Genomic DNA, 10,063 nt, shown 5'->3' with positions numbered 1-10,063 from the left:
TGCTGACTTCTGTCAACACTCCATTGGAAGCCCAAGATCATCCAATAGGTTTCCAAGGCCAAATGGGAAATCAAATCCTGGTCTCCAGACCTGTAGTCCAATGCTCAAATCACTACACAAAGCTTTGGGATTTTCTACTGCAGTGGTTCTCAACCTGTGGGTCCCTTGGTGTTTTGGCCTACAACTCCCAGAAATCCCAGCTAGTTTACCAGGTGTTAGGATTTCTAGGAGTTGAAGGGTAAAACATCTGGGAACCCACAGGTTGAGAACCATTGCTCTCCTAGAAGATGTGATTCCATTTTTTTGTCCTTCTGCCAACACTTAAAGGCACTTCTATCCAGTAAGACCACTGTCCTCTAAGCTAGCTGGTAAGAGTGGAGCACTATCTGTTTGGGTGTTGGTGGGGTTTTTTTTATTCATGGGTTTTTAACTGGATTTTAAATATGTGGGTTTGTTTGGGTTGCAATTCCTTTTGTTTTGATCTAGCTGGGGATTCTAAAATTCAGAGTCTGAAAAGTAACTTTCCCAAACTCTGCAAAATGCCCTCTTGCTAAGCCTTGTTTATATTCTTCTATGTAAATATGTGTATGTGCAACATCACAGCTGCTTGGCCTCAGCTTGAAATAAAGACTCTGCAGAAGATAATGCCACCTGTGCACACCTAATTGCAGACCTTCTCAATCTGTTCCACAGCTAAAACATATTTAAGGGGAGGTAAAAAAGGTGGCACTTTCTCTCTGAAGATTGCAAAGAAATTGACAAGAAGGAATTTGTTAAGCCTTATAGATTCCCATGTGACAAAACCCTAAAGGGCTTAGATCTATTTTGCCCCTCAACAAAATCACATAACTCTTGCAAAGAAGATGCTTAGACTATTATACCTTTCTTTAAAGCAGCCTGTCCCAATTGTGGGCCATCTGGATTTAAAAGACTACAACTCTCATCATTCCCAGGCCATGATACTGCTGAGGCACAATGACCACTTGTGGGAAGATTCCTGTGCTCTTCCCATGGAACAAATGTATCATCTATCTCTCTATCTGCCTACTTACATATCTAACTAGGGAAAATTTGGAATAGAGGCAGAACAGAGTTTACGATAGTTTTAGAGATTTAGGGGTTCAAGAGCTAATTGAGGATTCAATGGTTCGTAGATATTATTTGTATGAATTTTAATAAACTTCCACTTCTTTGTTTTATCCCCATCTCTTATTAGGCTTGCTGGAGAAGCTGGTCATACCACAGTGAGCCCAACACAACAACACAGTGACAGGTCCACATATAAGGGATTGCCCTGAAGTCCAAGTACCCAACCCACAGTTCCTTGGGGAGCAAGAGCAGGGAGAGAAATAGGACTTCAAGGATTGGAACTATGGAGCCATCCTGGAAAGGGGATCTGTTTTTCAGAATGAGAGTGATCACATTCAAGAATTCCAATATTTTATTGGAAAAGCTTGTTCATATTACAACATTCATCCCATCCCATTGACAGAGAAGCAAAACCCCGCAAAGTTGTGGGCTGCAGTTGTGTGGTTGTGAAAGACTATGGCAAAGAATCTCAGGCTAAAGATGTCATTGAAGAGTACTTCAAGTGCAAGAAATGGACAAATAAAATATTTTTTAAAAATATTTGTTTTAAAAAAACATTCATTCCATTCCCACTTGGGAGAATGTATAGAGATTAGTGAGGGGATATGAACTGTGAATATTTTGATTATGGTGGTACAAACTGGAAATATTTGTCCTGAAGAAAAAAAAACTACTACGAACCCATAGCTCATACGATGGTGAACTTCTACTGAAAGGATCTTCCTCTGGAGCTGGTGACTGGGACTCAAAATTATCACAACTTAAAGAAAGTAGTAACACAGGTTGAATGTGTTGTCGAAGGCTTTCATGGCCAGAATCTGTGGGTTGCTGTGAGTTTTCCAGGCTGTATGGCCATGTTCCAGAAGCATTCGCTCCTTGAACTTTTGGCCAAAACTGTGGCAGGCATCCTGCCACAGATGTGGGTGAAACATCAGGAAAGAATGCTTCTTGAACATGGCCATACAGCCCGGAAAACTCACAGCGACCCACAGGTTGAATGTTGTAGTGAATGTTCAGAAACTAGAGTAGAGTGGTAGCACAGGGAATTGCACTACCTTTCAGCTCCTTGTGCAGTTAAAGCAGGATTTGTTTTTTCTCCCAGTGTCATCATAATCTCTCCATTTCTGTGGTGCAACTGGGCTAGTGTCCCATCCCACAGAAATGGTTGGACAAATTCATGGAAGTGGAGATGCATGTGCTGTGCAGTTGTGTATTTATCTCACTTGATGTGTATCCATCTGCTGCCCTTCTTAATAGTACTCTTCTATGTGTACATTCACTCATTCAGCTGCAGCTTTATACTCATACTTGGTCATGCATATAATTGCAGATTCAGTTGTGCAATATTGCCATCCAACGTAAGAGTCACATAGCCTGCCCAGTTCACATCTATTGATTTACATTATCCAACCCCAGCTGTGGGAGATCAAAGAAGGAAGAACAGAAGTAATTGCTGCTTCCCAGGGAATGTCATGATTCTGGATAAAGAATAGTACACCATTAAAATAGCTTTTCATCAACAAGCCAGCTCAAATATGTTGCTAAATATTAGTACTGCTATGGATGTAGTGAAATCGTTATAATGACTTACACACCTTCGATTCAAAGGAACAGTGGAAGGAACTATGAATATTCATTTCTGTGTTGACATCATAGATTCTGTTTAATCACAGATTCAGTCTAATCACAGCTACCCAAGGTGATGAACATCCCACCTGGGAGATATGGCTAAGTCATATTTTAAGTGTTGCACTTATTTATTCCCACAATTGTTCACATCCTTGGCCCATTATAGTGTTCTGTAATGATAAACTTTGTGAGTTCTATTACATTGCACACATTTTGATCCATTCCTGTAAAATCATTTTTCTCACTTATGCTTCAGTGTGACTAGGGAAATACCATTTTCCCTTAAAAAAGAACTGGAAGCTATTTGGAAGAAAGATGACTCCTTGCAATGTGTGTGTTCATCCCATAACCCATGGTAAACAGAGAGTGAAGAGATATTCCTGCAGGCACTTTTGGAGAGTTTGCAAATCAGAACCTCTGACACATCTAAAATACCATTAATCTGGAGCAAGCAGTATGGAAAATAGGAAGAATTATGTTTCATCCCAAAGTTTCTATTTCTGAGTGTCCATGCTATTTTGGATGCATATAGTGTAGAATTAATTCAGTTTGCCACTACTTTAATGGCCATGGCTGAATACTATGGAATCCTGGGATTTGTAGTATGGTGAGCTACGTGCACTCTTTGTCAGAGAAGGCTAAAGACCTTGTAAAACTATAAATCCTGTGATTGCTTTAATTTCACTGTTGCTTCCTTCCCATTCAGTGGCCATTGGTGGTTTCCATATCAGTGGAATTCATCTGCATTCCAGCACTGTAGCAGTGTAATAATAATAATAATAATAATAATAATAATAATAATAATAATAATAATAATAATAATAATAATAACTTTATTTTTATACCCCACCCCATCTCCCCGAAGGGACTCAGGGCGGCTTACATGGGGCCAGGCCCGATAAAACAAACAAAACAGTAACAAAGCAATAAAACAATTATCCCAGTAAAAAACATCAACATCAATAAAAACAATCATTAAAATCAACAAGCAGGATACAGTGTTAAAAACAGGAGACTAATTCGTAGATCCCAGGCGAAATGCAGAGTGATACGACATGGGAAAAGGAAATTTCACAGTTGGACAATAAAGTGCGGTATAAAATGGCAAGACAACAACAATGGGACTATTATGGAATGGACAGATAGATCAATCCAGCAACAACTAAACATCGAAGGCCTTTTGAAACAGCCAGGTTTTTAAGCTCTTCCGGAAGGAGAGGAGGGTAGGGGCCTGCCTGATCTCTCTAGGTAGAGAGTTCCAAAGCCGGGGGGCCACGACGGAGAAGGCCCTCTCTCTCGTCCCCACCAACTGTGACTGTGAGGGTGGTGGGAGCGAGAGAAGGGCCTCCCCCGACGAGCGAAGAGAACGTGTGGGTTCATAGAGGGAGATGATATCAAAAAAAGGCAAATAAAGTACAAGTTATCATACAGAATAAATAAATAAACAAAATAGAAGCCTGAACTCTATTTTAGTTCACTTTATGGTAAACCCATTAAACACTTTGACTTAGATGTTGGCTTGCCATTGATAATTTAATTCTAATGAGGATTAACCAACAAGATTCAGACTTTAATATAAACATTGTTCTTGGTGGGGTCACACTCCCTCCTGAGAGACTGTGTTTGCAGCTCGTCAAACGTGCTCCCTACCAGGTTCAGCTAATACACCAACTGTGCCCCTTCCTAGAATTGGAGGACCTAAAGATGGTAGGATATCATATTCACTGATACTACAGTCACTCCACTGGTTGCCAATTAATGTCTATGCAAAATACTAACTGTTGGATTTGACCTTTAAAGCCCTACATGGTTTGAGTCCAGGTTACCTACAGGATTGCCTTTTCTCCTACCATTTGCCCCTGCACACTCAGGTCCTCTTGAAGGCAGCTACTCCAGCCTGCCAAAACCCAACTGGTGACCATCACTCAGAGGACCTTTTCATTGGCCACCCCAAGAATATGGAATAACCAGCTGGAAGTGCTCTGATAGCTACATCAGCTGTCAGAGTTTAAGAGACAATTGAAGACCTATCTCTTTGGCCAGGCTTATCCGTCAAATTTAACTTGTGAATTTTAATCTGCATTTTACTTGTATATATCTATTATATATATTTTAATAATGTTTTGTTTTATCTTGCTATTTTAACCATGTTGTACCCCACCTTGAGGTGGGTAATAAATTATCATTATCATTATTTAGGGTGTTCTGATACAACACTTCGTACTTCCCTTGAACTACAGCAGAAAAGCTCTGCAACAAAGTTTGAAATTGTGTTATATGGTCAGTGTAGACTTATTAAATGTAGTTAACTGCACTGCACTGCATTATATGAGTCTACACTGACCATGTAATGCAATTTCAAACTGTATTATATAGGAGTATAGATGAGGCCCCAGTGTCTCAGCACTCAAATCTCCTTGACAGTGTAACATTATCAAAGTGTTCTTTGATAATGTGTAGTGTACTAAACTATTTAGTTCATTCTGGTGATAGGAAGTAATAAACCAAGAAAGAAGGACTGGAAAGAGTTAGAAACCAAGTTCACTGCTTTCTGCAGACAATAGCTGGATTAATGGAGTATGTACCTATATCATGACAAATACCTTTTATAAATCATTTCAACCTTCTTGGAGACTGGCCATTGAAGAGGAACAAGAATACTAGATGTGAATACTTGGCTTTGGAGAAGGTGCAATCAGGACAAAAAATGGCTTCCTGTGCTCTGGTAAGAGATGTGTTGTACCTCTCATGTATGTGGATCTATTTGCTTTGTTGTTTGTTCGTTCAGTCGATTCTGACTCTTTATGACCTCATGGACCGGCCCACACCAGAACTTCCTGTTGGCCATTGCCAACCCCAGCTCCTTCAAGGTCAAGCCAGTCACTTCAAGGATACCGTCCATCCATCTCGCCCTCGGTCGGCCCTTCTTCCTTTTTCCTTCCATTTTCCCCAGCCTCAGTATCTTCTCCAAACTTTCCTGTTTTCTCATTATGTGGCCAAAGTACTTCAGCTTTGCCTCCAATATCCTTCCCTCCAGTGAGCAGCCGGGCATTATTGGATGGACTGGTTGGATCTTCTTGTGGTACAGGATTTTCCTCCAGCACCAAAGTTCAAATGCATCTATCTTTTTTCACTCAGTCTTCCTTATGGTCCAGCTCTTGCATCCATAGCTTACTATGGGGAATACCATAGTTTAACTATGCGAGCCTTCATTGCTAGTGTGATGTCTCTACGCTTCACTGTTTGCTAGCCTTCTCATAAATCTGATCAGGAGAGTTTTACTGAGCTATACAAGGAAGGGATATAGTACCAGGTGTCAGCTGTGGCTGGGAGGGCCTTCGCACAATTAAAACTTGTGCACCAGTGGCGACTGTACCTTAAAATGCCTGACTTGGACATGGTGGTTGACACCTTACATCAGAATGGATTGCTGCAGTGCACTCTACGTGGGGCTGCCTTTGAAGATGGCTCAGGAACTGCAATTAGCGCAAAGGTCCACAGCCTGACTACTAACAGAGGCTACCTATAAAAGCAGCTCCACTGGCTGTCAACAAGTTTCCAGTCCAGTTCAAAGTACAGGTTATCACCTACAAAGCCCTACATATTGGAGTTCAACATGGTTGTACTGCCCATTTAATTAATGACTATTGCTGTGTTTTTATTGATTATTTTATTTAAATTGCGTTGAGTTGTTTCTATTTTTTTGTAAATGTTGTCTTATGTTAATTGGTATTGCTATTGTTATAAATGTTGGTATATTTTATGTGTTTTTATGGCATTATGTGTCTGGGAGATGGTGGCAGGATATAAATAAACTTTTTGTTGTTGTTGTTGTTGTTAACAATAATAATAATATTTTACCAGAGAGTATAGGGGATATCACGTACTAAGGCAATATATTTAATAGAATCAGGCAAACAGTAAAACAACCCAACAGTGGGCTTGAACGGGGGGCGAGGGGGGGGGATAAAGGGATATAACTTCTTCCAAAGAAATGGACCAAACAGGAGAGGAGAAGTAGCACAGGATGTCAAGTATGTGAGGAGATCAATGGCAGAACATGGAAACAGGTTGAAAACTCAGTTCACTGGAAGATCTAGAGATTTCTAGAGAGAACATTTTAATCAAATCTGTAAAAGTTTGCTGAGTGGAAGAGGCAGCCAGAGGGTGAGAACTCTATTTTAGAACTTCTGCCTGGGGCCAGCCTCACCAAACATACTGAGTGTGGCCTACACAGCTGTGCAATCTCACCTGAAGCCAGCAGCAGATAAAAAAGCCATCACTGGCCCTCTGTCAGTAGTGGGTGGTGGTGTTTGTATTAGAGACGCCATTGATATTTTTTTTGGGGGGGGGGGAGTTTTACCATCGTCTTTGCAAGGGTTGTTTGGGTCTTGGAGGGTCTTTTTGGGTTCATGGCGGGTTGGGCTATTTTAATTTGGGTCTGGGTGCTGGGTTGGAGTGGGTTGGGCAAGACCTGTGGAGTAGACAAGCTTGAGGCTCTGGATTTATATCCAATCCATCTATGTTAAGGCAGTCAATAAGATCTTGGCACAATAGGACTTTTACCAACATGGATAGAGACACCTTGCCATCACAAGAAAAAACACTGCCGTCTGCCTCCCCAAGGACCTCATACCACAGTTTATAACCCACCCACCCCCTGCCCCCCGAAGACCTGGGCTGCATTCCTGTGCCTAAACAGTATCCAAAGGAGTCCTTATTTGTGATGACCTGTGAATCTCTGGGAGGGCATAAAGACTGGGGGTGGATATTATAGGGAGGGAATCGGGACACGAGTGGGGGAGGGGGATGGTAACCAAACCCATATAGGTCCTTTTTAACTTGTGGAATTATGCAATATAATAATTCTAATTCCGCCAGCATCTTAAACACTGACTCAGACACTACGTCAGACCTGTTGGCTTGTCGCAAACTGCAGTTTTACGTTTAGCGTTTTAACTGTTTACTAATATTAGATCTATTAGTAAACATGTCCTAAATGTTTGATTTATTTAAAATTCTAATTTTGTTATTTTTGAGTTCTATAAGTACACATGATGATATTTATTTTATTGTTTATGATTTGATCTCTGTTTTATGTTGTCACATGTATGTTTGGCATTGAATTTTGCCATTATTATGTTGTAAACCCCAGGGGTGAGAAAAGTGGTATATAAATGCAGTAAGTAAGTAAGTAATAAACTTGCAAATGTGGAGGACCATCTATATTTCATTTTGTTATTCATACTTTTATTTCCCTTTTATATTGCTGCATCTTTCAGGACAACTGACAAAATGGAGATAATTATGGAATACAAGAAGATCCAGTGTAAAATGTGCAGACTATTAAGAACCATAGAATAAAAGCAATGGGATATCCCACAACTGCGATGTCTTCTGCTTAGGAGGCCCTTGCCAGTTCTCATTGTGGAGAAAACCAGAAAAGGGTTTTAGAAGACAAATTTAGGGCATGAGAAAGTGAGACTAGGACCCAAGCTGCTTACAGCCTGAAATATTAATCTTAGCATTTTGAACTGAAATGGGAATTTTTCCTCTTTCAAGAATTTCTAGAGAAATGATTTTCCTCCATCATTCTACACCCTGTTGTTGCTTCCAAATAGTGTGGAAAATTTAGAGAGGCTATTTTCACACAGCCCTGTTTAAAAGCCATTGTTTTCATGCACAGAATAAAATATAACCAGATGGTTCTCATCATAACAACAAATACCATAGAAAAGTATATTACAGGTATAAAATTATACTGAAAAACTAGCTATCATGCTATTTAAACTGTTTCTCCAATTATTTTTAATAACACTAAGTCTTGCTTAGACTATATTAAACCAATAAATTGGTAGAGAGGGGGAAACATGTATTTTTTTTAAAAAAAAAGGAAATCTCTGCTCTTTTCATAACTGCCATGTTTCGTAATCATGCCAATGTGAATTCAATACAACCAATCCATTCCTGTTATTCTCCCTCTTGGCTGAAATCAATTCTTCAAAGGAGAAAGCAATAAGAACATTCACAAATGTAAATGTCTGCTTAAAATCAATGAAACTATTTTATGGTCTCCCTTTTGAAAAAAAAATGTAAAGTGAAACATGACATTTTAATTTTTTAAAAAAATAAACTGACTTGCCTTCACTTGCACCCTTTCAGCATTTCATTATTTTCTCTGTAGGATGTTTCTCCGTGTGTTTCATCTCTTGAACTCTCTTGGGAGGAAGCAATTATCTATTTATTCCTGCAAGCTGAAGAAGATAAACACCCCCCCCCCTTATCCACAGACTCAATATTCATGGTTTACTTACCTATATTCCAAAAATATTCCTCTCAGAAATGCTTGTGGGCCTCTCTGGAACCTTCAGTATCTTCTGGGATATTTTCCAGTTTGACCATATTACAGAATAGTAGGACCAAAGAGAAGCCAGATTTGACCACGGTGGTCTATGCCTTAGTTACATCAAGATTGGATGATTGTAATAAACTCTATGTAGGGCTGCCTATGAAGACAGCTTGGAAACTGCAACTGGTCCAAAGATCTGCAGCTAGGCTACTAACTGGAGCCAGCTATAGGAAGCACACAATGCTTCTATTAAAGCAGTTCCATTGGCTGCTGATAAGTATTCACTCTCAATTCAAAGTGGTAGTTATCACTTAAAAAGCCCTAAACTGCTCAGGTCCTGCCTAGCTTCATGACCACATTCCCCCTATGAACTGGTGTGGGCTCTAAGACCTGCCGGGGAGGCCCTCCTCACAGTCCTGCCACCGTCACAAGTGCAGTTAGTGGGGATGAGGGAGAGGGCTTTCTCGGTGGTGGCTCCCCAGCTTTGGAAATTCCTACCCAGGGAGATTAGACAGGCCCCCACACTGTCCTCCTTTTATAGGAACTTGAAGACATGGCTCTTCAATCAAGCCCTTGAGAATATTTAGCCCCTAGTTGTCCTACATAATAATCACACATCCTGCATTTTATCCCATGCCCTCTGTCCATTACTGCAGCTGGTACTTATTTTATTCCAGTGTGTACAACCCAACCATGGTGTCAGTAATTTACCACCACAGTTAGAGGATCACAGCTTAATAGAGTGTGAATTTATGTTTTATATGTTGTATGTGTTTTATTTAATTGTATTTTATACTATATTCATTTTTTAGGCACCTTGTGCCATCTGTAAACCACCCCAAGTCCCTTCAGGGAGATTGTGGTGGTATATAAGACTAAAGTTGTTATTATTAAATGTTTGTGAGCTTTTCAAGGTCATCCAGTGCTATACTATGATATGCTTTCTGCCAAGTATTTTCAAAATATATATTTTGACATTATCCATGGTTTCAGATA

The 10,063-nt window shown here is 40.0% G+C and overlaps 1 long non-coding RNA gene across 1 annotated transcript in view; it reads left to right on the top strand.

Moving 5' to 3' along the window:
• The window catches only part of LOC134295989 (uncharacterized), a 6,615-nt gene extending 4,988 nt beyond the window's left edge, over positions 1-1,627 (top strand). The window contains exon 2 of the long non-coding RNA XR_010002534.1: positions 1,217-1,627. This is a non-coding gene — a long non-coding RNA (uncharacterized LOC134295989). The remainder of the gene's footprint in view (positions 1-1,216) is intronic.
• Positions 1,628-10,063: the final 8,436 nt, after the last annotated feature.

The sequence above is a fragment of the Anolis carolinensis genome, chromosome 2 (assembly GCF_035594765.1).
Source record: "Anolis carolinensis isolate JA03-04 chromosome 2, rAnoCar3.1.pri, whole genome shotgun sequence".
Classification (NCBI taxonomy): Eukaryota; Metazoa; Chordata; class Lepidosauria; order Squamata; family Dactyloidae; genus Anolis; species Anolis carolinensis.
This window is presented reverse-complemented; position numbering and strand designations above follow the sequence as displayed.